This window comes from Oryzias latipes, chromosome 3 (genome assembly GCF_002234675.1).
Source record: "Oryzias latipes chromosome 3, ASM223467v1".
In the NCBI taxonomy this organism is placed as follows: domain Eukaryota; kingdom Metazoa; phylum Chordata; class Actinopteri; order Beloniformes; family Adrianichthyidae; genus Oryzias; species Oryzias latipes.
Genome location: NC_019861.2, coordinates 3,375,775 through 3,386,701, shown reverse-complemented (window position 1 = coordinate 3,386,701; position 10,927 = coordinate 3,375,775). Strand labels below are relative to the sequence as shown.

The following is a 10,927-nucleotide window of genomic DNA, read 5'->3' as shown; positions in this document are numbered from 1 at the left end:
AATTGTAAAGTAAAAATAAAATAATAAGGATCATGAATTCATAGAATTCAATAGGAATATATGTCCTCCATCATCAGAAAAATGCCACAAGAACATGTTAGAAAGACCAACAACACATTTTCACCAGGTGGGGGTCGACTTTAAACCTCAGAGGAACAGTTTGTGGTGCTGTCCAGCTTTTTGGGGATTCTTGTTCTGATTTTTGTCCTTGTGGTTACTGAGGCTGTGATCATCACCAACATCAACTCACAGGAGGTCTGAGGCTGGACGCTGTCTCATCTGTGAGTCAATTAGTGGGGGAAGTCCACCCATCCAGCTCCACGGCTCAGGTAGTAGTTGGCAGCAGGTCTGGGCCTTCCTCCTGACAACTGGCAGAGTGAGTAGAAAGGATGAGGAGCAGTAAAGGATGTCTGGATAACGTCATTTGGCGCAGCAGCAAACTTATGGTGTCAATTCAGCGCCTAAAGTAAAACCGCAAATCAAAACCCCAAAGCCGCGAATCAAAATGCATTAATTGAGAACCTAAACCCACAATTTGCTACCAAAAGATATAACCCAAAGCGCAATCATATTTCTCAGCTGCCAATTTGTTTTACTTAATCTAAAATCGTCGTTTTGAGTTGCGCTTTTATTTTGAAATGGTCTTTTTGAAAAACTATCGTCATTCATTATAAACAATGTTCTCCAGTCTTAGCCATGCTAGCTAGCTCAATGCTAGCGGAGTTTCCAGCTCATTTCATGACTTTTACAGATTAAATAAAGTCGATTTTTTACGACAGTGTCAGGATCGGTCATGTCAAACCTGGGAATAATTTCCTGTGAATTCTCACTAGGATTAATCAAATATTTTTTCAAGAAGTACATTAATGTACAACCTATAAGGTTTCTCAACATTTCCTTAGGGATTACAGAGGGAATTGAACATAGCAACATATTGCTGTGCCAAAAACTAGTATTTGTAAATTAACAGTCAATATCCTTGAACATGATACATACAGTAAAAATACTGGGTCATATTCATGAGATGCATGTTTCTGGTAATTTGCATTTTTTTATGTTATGTTCTTGGAGCTCAGAAAGTAACTCCTTTCCTAGTTGGGAATCAAGTTCACACCTAAAAAACAAAAACAATAAAAAGGTACAATTCTTTATGATTTAGAAACACATTTTTTATTTGAGGTACCTGAACTGTATTCCGAGACCATTTTATTCTCAACTTTAAATATTGCAGGTTTACAGGAAGTTAACTGTCAAAATATGCAGCTACTGAGTATCATTTAAGGTATATATATATATTCTTATTTTAACTTTCTTAAATACTGTGCAATCTTTTCGACATCAAACACAACCAGAATGAATCCATACATAAGGCGTTTTGGATTATAAGACGCACTGTTGTTTATTGAATAAAATGAGGCTTTTAAGTGTGCCTTATAGGATAGAAGATATGGGCGTGAAAAAAAACACTCTCAATGACAACATTCCTTCATGGGGTGCAGAGATCTAAAAGGCTGTTGATGCACAAAATCACAAAGATGGTTTCAGGCAGGATTTTACAGTTGTCCAGGCTGATCTTATCCCCTCAGCCTGGTTACCATGGAGATTTCAATGTGGATTTATAAGATATATGATCTTATCTGGGTTTAATTCAACCTAACAAACAAAGATCAAACACGGGTTCAGACATCCCAGCCTCTCCCAGATGTACACACCTGAATCACTGAGCTGCTCCTTTTTTACCCCAATGTAATAAAAAAAAACAGCAACCTAACCCATCTGGGTGAGCCGATTTGTGTCTTTTGAGTTTACTGTGGATTTATTAACCCTAGGTCTGCACAGCAAATATATGGACTTGAACGTTTGCCTGACGTCTGACGCAACAGGAAAACTGCACAAAAAGCTGACACGTCAAACAAAAGCTGACTTAGTCATGGGATGAAAGAAAGCCAAACAGTAGAAGAGTCGTGTCAGAGTGTCTGTTATCTCAGAGAAACACAAAATCAACTCTACAAATCAAACAAAGTTCTAAATGACCTGCTTTTCTTTCAGACACTGGAATTAATGAGGAAGGATTAATGGCTTAATCGGTACTGAATGACCTTTTTTTTCCAATTTACAGCTTCTGTTGGAAAAAGGGAGCTTTTGAGTTTCTGCTGTAGCTTTGATTCAGTAATTATGTGGAGAGATCAGAGAGCAGTTTCACTGAGAACACTGAGAGGTGAAAAGGACTGCACTGGAAAAAAAAAAATCCTTCTCCGTCCATGATTTCAGAAAATGTGGCCGCTGTCTCTGAGTGAACATCCACCAAAGTCTGTGAACCAAAATCTCCCAGCTTTTCTTAAACATCCCTTTTTTTCATTAGGAGGCGACTGCTGGCTTTGAAATTCAGAGTTTCTTTCTTGCTGTCAGAGTTTGACTGGTCTGCTGGCGTCCAAAAGGAATCAGGAAGTTCAAAGTCTTGCATTCCTGTGCTTTCCAGCAAACATCGGTCAGAGGAGCTCAAGCTGAAACGGCAGGCTGTCATATCTTTGACAAACCCTGTGGAACATCAGCACCAGCTTTTAGTTTCACTGAAACATTTTACATTCTGGGATGGATAGAATAAAAAACTAGTGTTAGAAGAACAGGTAGATCCAAATGCAGCGGGTTTATAGCTCAGCTAAAAGTCTAAGTAACTCTAAGTAAAAGATACATAAGGGTCAGGCAGGAGTCAATAACAGGCATGAGATCATCAGAGGATAGACAGGATGGTCAAAATCGAGGTGAGTGTCGGAGCAGGCGGCAGGCAAACAGGGTCAGGATCAGAATACACAAGGTCAGGTCCATAATAACGCTCGGTAAAGGAGGCAGAGTGGCACAAACAATACTTTGCACTAAGTTCAGCTCAGTGAGAGCCTAAGTATGCTGTGGTTGATTGAGTGAATGAGAGTCAGGTGGGTAGCAAGCAGGAAGTGCACGCTGAATGTGCTGGGAGATGAAGTGCTTACTAGTGCTAGTGCTTACTCTGGAGACTGCTCCCGCCAGTGACCAGAGGGGGAGACAAAGTTCTGACTTCTGACAACTAGAGTCATTATTTTTTAAGTATATGTGCTAAGGTGTCCTGTGGAGGGTGCTCTGGGCCATTGGGGTCCATAGGGCCTTACTGATTGTCCGATCTCTGTATGACCGGTGCTGGAGCTTAGTTCACATAGCCGGTAGTAAGTTGAACCAGTTCCCGGTGCATGTTGGACTCCAGCAGGGCTGCCCCTTTATCATCGATTCTGTTCATAATTGCCAGTTCTGTTCAAAATCTTTATGGACAGAATTTCTAGGTTCAGCCAGAGGGGGTCTGGTTAGGATTTCCTCCCTGCTCTTTGCAGATGATCTTGTCCTGTTGGCTTTATCCAGCCAGAACCTCCAGCATGCATTGGAGCATTTTGCGGCAGAGTGTGAAGCGGCTGGAATGAGGGTCAGCACCGCCAAGTCTGAGGCCATGGTTCTTGACCGAAGAAAGGTAGTTTATTGTCTCTGGTTGGGTGGACTGCTCCTGCCCCAGGTGGAAGAGTTTAAGTATCTTGTTCATGAGTGAGGGAAGATCGGAGCGTGATGTGCTCAGGCGGATTGAAGTGGCATTCCAGGGACCTGGTGCCACTGACTCTTTCTACCATTAGGTAGTTTTTACGGAGGAGATGTGGCCGGGCTCCAATTTCCTGGAGTCAATGGTTCTGTTTAGCTTCTGCAGAGTTTAGGCCAAACATGATAGTCATGACTCTGTTCTGTTCGAGAAAGAGTGAGCACCAGAGAGACAGAACTTCAGAAGACCACACAGTTCTGGTACGTAGGTGGGTCAGACTGGTTCAGGCCCTTTAACACCATCCGTCCTTCTGTCCAGACAAAACCAACTAGTGGAGCCAGGTAGGTTAATGGTTCAGAAAATTGTGCATTTTGGAGTACAAGCGTATGATTGTAACTCATCTCCTCTTTCAGAAAAGAACGTAAGTCCAGTGAAACATCCAAAATGGCAGCCATTTTTTAAAGATGACAGCCATAAACTTAATATGGCCGCCATAATCAATATCTATTTGCCCATGTCTCAACAATATGGGCTGTTCCTGCACAAAATGCAGTCTTTAACCCTTGTGCTATCCTAGGCACTTTAACAGTGGGGTCATCTAGACCCTGCAAGACAGTGCTCTACACCTTTTTTGTTTTTTTTAATTTTTTAACTTGTCCTGTCCAACAGCTGGGCAGACAGATGAGACTGAGGGCCTCTTATGTTGGACATATTTTACTTTAACAAGAGGGGCTATTAATCTTCAGACAAACCAAAGGTATGTCTGAAGATTAATTGAGGCCAAACTTTATTGATTTCAACCATGTTTGAAAATCTTTGGTGTTGGACCGGACAGAAAAGGAAAGAAGGGAAGAAGAGAGAGGGATGTTAGAGGGGGGGGGGGGGGGGGGGGGGGGGGGTAAGACCATGAAACAGGATAGAGCAGACAGGTTTACTGGTTGTTTATCATTACGGTAAGGTTCAAGTGTAGTACAAAAAGGGCGGGGCCTGTCCACACACACACTCAAATGTTATCAACATACCTGCTGGCTGAAAAAATGTCCACATGTCAACATGCACACAAAACAGATAGTGTTCACACACGCATACCTATGCGTTTAAACCAACTAGTGTGAAATCTTACATTCATTCAATCATGCAAACTATTAGTGCAAATGTGAGCTAACACCTGTGCTCAGGTGAGTGTTTATGTTCTTCTAAAATGGATGGTGGAATGTGAAAAGAAGGAGGAGGAGGAGGCCCCCCCCCCCAGACCCCTGCCGCAGCAGCAGCGGCAGCCGGAACCCCCAACGCCACATGGCAGCAGGCAGGGGACAACCGCCCCCCGGGCGACCAAATCCGCCACCCAGGCCAGGACCAGCAGGACCGCCGCGAGGCCCCCAGAGCCAGAGAGCAGGGAAGCACGGGGGGAAAGAGAGCGCCGCCACACCTTTTTTTTAAAAATAATTTGAGATCTTCACTGGTGTCCATGGATTACATGAAATCCTCTTCACCTTTATCCACCTTTGTCATGGTAGGGAGAACACGTCAATGTAAGGATCAGGTCATCTGGACCCCATAGGATAGCACAAGGGTTAAATGTGAGGGTTGCCAACAGAATACTGATATAAGAATTCTGAATAAGCAATAATACTGAATAAGCAGGACCCAAAAGAAGATGGGGATTAGGTTAGAAGTAGTTCAGCTTACTGAACGTAGAATAAAGGATGGCTTATCCGGTGGAGAGGCAACTGGCAGATGGGCAGTAGGTCCAGAGCTGGTGGTTGATGGCGTAGAGGGGAAGAAGTCAGAAGGATCTGACGAGGCTTGGCAAGGCTTGAAGAGACTAGAATTGAATTGGCTTGACAACAAAGGACTTGGCATAAAGAGGCTTGACTTGGTTTGGCTTGATGCTGCTAGGTTTGGCTTGGCTTCAGTAGAGATTGGTCTAGTCTTCCACAGAGAAGCAGACGAGCCGACAATGGCTGGAGGGCGTGAAGGACTGATAAAGGTTGTCTGAATAGTTGTAGAACAGGTGCGTGTGACCAGATCTTCAGGCAGAAGACACCAAAGGTGGATTAATTGACGGTAGTTGTGCGAGGGCGACCCCAACACCTGACAATATTTTAAAATCTTGGATTGTCTTGTGGCCAACGTGCTTTCATCAAAGAAGAGATCCTAACGTACATCCATGCCACATTTGTTGTTTTTACTACAAACTGGCATGATTTGCTCGAACCGAGACAGATCCAAATGCTGGAACCCGGAAGGAAAACACAGAAGATTGAAAGGCAAGTTAGAAATTTTATTTTCCAGGATGTAGATTCAATGACGAAGATGGCGGCTGGAGCAGCAGGTGAACAGTAAGTGGTGGAACAGGAATCTTGACTTGAAGTTGTGGCTTAGCTGGAGGTTTCCTATAGTTGCTGGGCTGGAGGGTAGGTGTGACCATGCGCGACCAGACTAAGCACCATAGAGGAGCAACGAACTGGCGATGAATGCTGGGGCTGGATCTCCTTAAGAAGGCTGAAGGGTTGATGAGTTGAGTGATCACAGCTGGGAATCCTCAGGAGCAGAGCAGAGAAGGGAGGGCGAGGAGAGCTTCCTGAGGCACCATGACACAAACTGCACAATTATGTTAACACTTAACATGGATCCATTACATGTATGAATCTAAAGTCTTTAAAAACTAATTCTGCTGTCTTTGAAAAGCTTTTTTATTGCTCTTATTGTGAGAAATTCAAGCTTTATTGAATACAATTCCTCAGCTGAAGTGCCTACATGTCTATTCCATTTAAACATGTTCCACTGTGTGCAAGCGAGAGATACATTTCGCTGATGACTGTGTTTTGAAGATGATTTATGTGTGTTTATTTGTTATGCTCATTCGTTCGTACTGACATTTGTGGTAATACCATTTAAGGTAATAAGAAAGCGTCTCTGTGTTATCAAAACTGTGTCGCCATCGATCCAAGAGACACACATACAATTGTAAAACTTAGGAATGACATGCCTTCAATTAAACAGCCTACATCAGTTGTAATTGTTCAAACAAACAAAAAGAAGTTCCTGCAACAGAAACAAAAAGGGGATTTGTGTCAAATCAATCATTTAATTGATTTATGAACTTGTGAACCCAAATGGGTTTCGGACTTTGGCAGATGTTGTATTGAGAATCACAAACAAAGACACAACCACACTGATTTACTGTTGAATTCAATAGAAGCTTTTGAGGGACAGATCCACAGGTCCTGTAGGTGGAGCGTCTTCGATTGCAGCATCTGTATCCGGTTCTGGCTGTGGTGATGCGCCTCCTGCTTTTCTATTGCTTCTGTGGGAGAATCGAAAAGATGAACCTGCAGTTCAGATTAGCGTTTGTACTGCTTCTGTCAACCACCACCTCTGCTGTCAGCTGACACCGTGCCACAATGGGCCTATGGCATCTGTTGGGACAACTAGAGGATTAGCTGGACAATGCTGGTATGCGGTAGTGGGATCTTCCTGATGAAAAGGACTAAACACAACAGCCCAAATACCTCATTGAAAAAGATCTGAAGGGAGTATTGCTGCTTGAGAGTTTGATGTTTTTCTTGGTTCGGGGCTCCGATTGAGCCGGTGTGGTCTGTGATCAGACTTGTGTCACCATTTTGCTAAAGTAAAGATGGCTCATTAGGCTAGGGAAGGAAGCTGCTGACAAAGTTGAGGAGAAAACATCTGACATGCAGCTCAGACAGCCAAAGGACAGCTGCTCAACGACGGCTGTCACACTAAACAAACCCCGGTCCCACAGACAGCCCACTGCCGGATGGCGCCACCTGAGGGAGCAGGGAGGAAGAGTTCCCAAAAAAGCTTCTGGAAAAGTTACAGCATGAAGTTCAGGTGTGAGTCTCAGAGATGTAAACAGTGGCAGAAGCCCTCAGAGTGTCAAGTGTTCATGAAATAATTACCTGCTGCCGTTAGCAGCATGTCATGCTGGCTCCTGGTGCTGTCACTCAGACGAGCCACCGGCTACACACTGAAAACCACAAATATGACCAACCTGACGCCCGCTCTCATCTGGCACAGGAAACTGTCTGCCAGCGAGACTTCCTGTGGACAATCAATTTATCTCACAGATCTTTATCTTCTGTGTCAGATCATTGTTTTTTGCACCCCATGTCTGCCCTGCACATCTATTACTCTGTTTTTTTTTACTTACAGTTTAGAAATTTTTCTTGGATTAATAGAAAGCATTGAACCCTTGTGCTATCCTAGGCACTTTAACGTTGGGAGTTGGGTCATCTAGACCCACTAGACAGTGCTCTGAACCTTTTTTCTTCAATGATTTGTGATCTTCACTGGTGTCCATGGATTACATGAAATCTTTCCACCTTTATCCACCTTTGTCATGGTAGGGACAACATGTCAATGTGAGGGTGGGGTCATCTAAGATAGCACAAGGGTTAAGGGCATCAATAAGTGAAACATTTTTACAAAGAGGCCTTAAAAAACATCATCCCTTTATTATTTCGAAGACCCAAAAAGCAAAGCGCAAAGATTCAGAAGAGAACCAACACACAGTGAAAAAGGAGTCACTCACTCAAAGAGCCAGGGGCCCCTCGTAACATCGACCCCTCACTGAGAGTCACTGTTCAAGTGAAACGGAAAAGAACAGATGTTACTGAATCGGCACCTAAAGAATAGCCGATCTTCGTGTCAATACTCACATGGTCCAGTGAGGTGCAGTCAAGTCAGGCTCGGCATCACCTGTCATTGTGATAAAATAGAAAAACGTACATTAATATTATTAATATTATTTTCCACTGATCCATGTTAAAGATACATTTTCAGTTGACTCCACACGTTTTCCACAGTTTCTGAAGTTAAAATCTCAGAATTTGTGTGTTGTGTGATCACACAGAGCGGGTGAGGCTCTGGAGTTCTCCGCCTCATGTCTGACTGCAGGACTCAGTTTTAACAGAGTCGTGTCGTCAGGACGCCACGGGCGGAGAACAGGCTGCCGATGAGGCGAGCCTCGCCAGCAGGGGGCAGGCATGAGCTGACAGCTGCTTTGCAGGAGAAACAGAACAGACCGAGGACGTCTGTCTCCATTGAGAGGGAGAAATTCATTAAACTAAGGGAAATAAGGAAGACTTTTCCAACAGATCATAGAGCTTTATGTGGAGAAGGATCGGACTCAATATGTGAGGCCAAACATGGTTTTTAATTTTTGTTTTTTAAAAATACTATGGGAGTAAGTGGAGAAAAATCTTAAGTATTTGAAAACTAAAACGTTAGGCCTAAAAGAATATTTTCATGATCATTTTCACAGACAACATTTGATAAAACTGATTAAAGCTTCAGAATTTGAAGTTGGAAAAATCCGAGAAATAGTTTCTGAGGGTCAAATGTTTGCTGAACACATCTGTATGCTTTCAAGTTGTTTACAGTATATATGAATAATTTATGCACAATAGTGTTCTATCCATGTCTATGACAGAAATATTGTCTGTAGCACAAATATGTTCTTGTGTGTATCTTTTATGCTGTCACCTGCTGTTGGCCTCACCTGCCATCAACCTCACCACACGTCACTGACATGGTTATGAGCTCTGGGTCATTACTGAAAGCAGAGACCTTTCCCCCACCCAAAGGCGAAGGGACATGACCCTCTCATCCACCAGGTTGAACTCCAACACCTGGCGGCTGAGCTGGGGGTTCACAGCCCACACCAGCCCGGGCTGTGTGTGATGTTGAGCCCAGCTCTGTCTAGCCAGTATCTTTCAACCTCCTGCACCAGTTCAGACTCCTTCCCTCCCACAGAGGTGACGTTGCATGTTCCAAAAGCCAAGTTCCAGAAGTGGGGTTTGGGCCGCCGAAGCAGCCACCTTTGACTGCCAACCAAACCACATTTGATCTCTCCTGCAGGCAGTGGGCCCATTGGAGAGTGCAGCAACGAGCATTCCCTGAACCTGTTAATCAATATGCTGACAAACTCCCACTGACTCCCATTGTCAAACATATATGTTCCTAATATTATGGTCTATCCGTCTCTTAGGGAACACACCAGAAAAATTATTTCTCAAGAAAATTAAACTCTTAATTTAGGAAAAGCTCAAAATTTCAAGTTACCTCTTCTGACACGTTTGCGGGCTTTGTTTTGGCTCTTCTTTCCACTCTTGCCTCTTTTTTTCTTCTTTTTTGGTGTTCCTTTCTTATTTTTTCCCTTCTTTTTCTTCTTCTTCTCCTCTTCATCTGAAGATGAAAACTCAGACGAAGAGTCAGAGGAAGAATTGCTGCATGAAGAGACACTCCAGTCAGAAGAAATGCTTGATGAACTTGCAGATGAACGTGACTGAACTTTGGAAGTTTTTTCTTTTTTCCCATGCAGCATTATGTCATTTGTGGAGGCTTGTGGAGGATATTTTGCTGCAGAACTAAATATAATTGTTGCAACCCAAAAGCACAGTGCAAATTTTTATCTATTACTTTTATCAAGGAAAGACAACAACACTGCTTGTAGAATGAGGTGTTGCTTGCACATACCTAGCTGTTCTTTCAGAAAATCTTTCTCAGCTGACAGCTCTTTGATGAGCTCCTCCTGCCTCTGAACTTTTTCTGTCAGCTTTTTTATGTCTTGTTGCGGTTTTTTTGCAACAAGGTGGGTAGTAGGTGACACTTCAGCCAGATCTGTGAGGGAAAAAAATACAAGTTTACCATTCAAAAGACTATTTGATTAGGAATGGGTATCGAGCCGCGGTACTGAACGAGCCCCGGGGCAACATTCTTCAAGACCACAGTATCGTTAAGATCTGACCTCAACGGTTCTGCTATCGGTACTGGAGAAGTCACATTTTGTGTTGCATGTTTGTGTCACACAAGATATAAGCTAGAGCTGTGACAGTGTGGGATTTTTGATGAAGCAGCAGGAGTCGCGGTGTCTCAATTAACCGCCCCCGTTATAACCATAACAATACCCATCTCTATATTTGATATTGGTAGAAAACATGAAAACAATTCAAAGAATCAGAATCATCAACATGAAAAAATGATCATTGTTTATTTATGATCTCAAAATCATAATTGCTGCTCATTTTAAAGCTAATGATTTGCATGTTTGTTCCATAAATAAGACCGAGCCTATACTTAACTTAATGACTGTCACTGAAACTGAAGTTGCTCAAACAATCATGTCTCTTAAGTCAGTGTTTTTCAACCTTTTTTGAGCCACGGCACATTTTAACCTTGACAAAAATCCCGCGGCACACCAGCATCCCAAAAAAAAAAAAAAGCAGAAACTCATAGTCTGTTTTGATCTACAGCCCCGCCCCCCCCCCCGGCAATCTGACGTGCATTTTTGTGATAATTGTGGCAGAAAAAGCAGGAAGTTGCAGTTGCAGATGTTTTTTCTAAAAG

General features: G+C 43.1%; 1 long non-coding RNA gene across 1 annotated transcript; it reads right to left on the bottom strand.

Annotated features, from left to right (window-relative positions):
- Positions 1-7,953: 7,953 nt before the first annotated feature.
- On the bottom strand, positions 7,954-10,778 carry LOC110016954. Its single transcript, XR_002872476.1, has 4 exons — positions 10,058-10,778; positions 9,644-9,807; positions 8,239-8,278; positions 7,954-8,159 (listed from the first exon to the last, which is right to left on the bottom strand). It is a non-coding gene; the product is annotated as an uncharacterized LOC110016954 (long non-coding RNA).
- Positions 10,779-10,927: the final 149 nt, after the last annotated feature.